Here is a 962-nt window from a genome sequence, read left to right as displayed (position 1 = left end):
AGTCATGGGAAATTCCCTGACGAGATGACGGCCAAAAACCCCCACGCCTCTACGGCGACAGTGGTGTGATGTTTGAACATGCAGCTGCATGATCATGAGTCATGGGAAATTCCCTGACGAGGTGACGGCCCAAAACCCCCACGCCTCTACGGCGACAGTGGTGTCGTGTTTGAACATGCACCTGCATGATCATGAGTCATGGGAAATTCCCTGACGAGATGACGGCCAAAATAACCCACGCCTCCCCACATGATCGTAAATGCGCGATTTTATTTTTACAAAAATGCATTTATGACGATTGTGAATAAACGACCTGCGGGATTTTTTTTCGAATGTCAATATGAAAGAAATGTTTTTTTGTTTTTGTTTTGCAAATGTCAATATGACGATTGTGAGTGAAAGAAATACGGGGTTCTTTACGGATGCAATTACGACGACTTTGAATTAAAGAAGTGTGGGATTTGTTACAAATGATGACGATGGTGAATGATAAAGACATGTGGGAAAGAAATGCTACTAGTTATAGCAGCACCCCAATGAGTCCACACAGTACATGTATACTAATTGTATAGTCAGGACCGTGCAACTGAACATAAAATGGACATGCCAGAGAATGATTTGTTTTTCTAATCTCCAAGCAGATCCTACGGTAGCATAAGACAGTATCAAAGCTGCCAGAGGAGTGAAGCCGGCTTAGGAGTGTATTTTGCTACCTCTGTGTTGGTAAATTCCATAGTGAACAGTTTAAACTTTGTTCCAACACAAAGAAAGAAACTCACCATAAATTTTCGGCCGAATACTCCGACCTTCATCAGATGAATGATTCGTTGCACTAATCCGGAAGTCGTCGGATGACGTCAGGTAGCAGCGAATCATAAATGGCGGGAAGGCGAATCCTGCCACCATCACCAGATTTTGTTTTCACCTAATCTCCAAGCAGATCCTATGGTAGCATAAGACAG

Source organism: Branchiostoma floridae, chromosome 5 (assembly GCF_000003815.2).
Source record: "Branchiostoma floridae strain S238N-H82 chromosome 5, Bfl_VNyyK, whole genome shotgun sequence".
NCBI lineage: Eukaryota > Metazoa > Chordata > Leptocardii > Amphioxiformes > Branchiostomatidae > Branchiostoma > Branchiostoma floridae.
The sequence above is the reverse complement of the archived record's forward strand: the minus strand, read 5'-3'. Positions refer to the sequence as shown.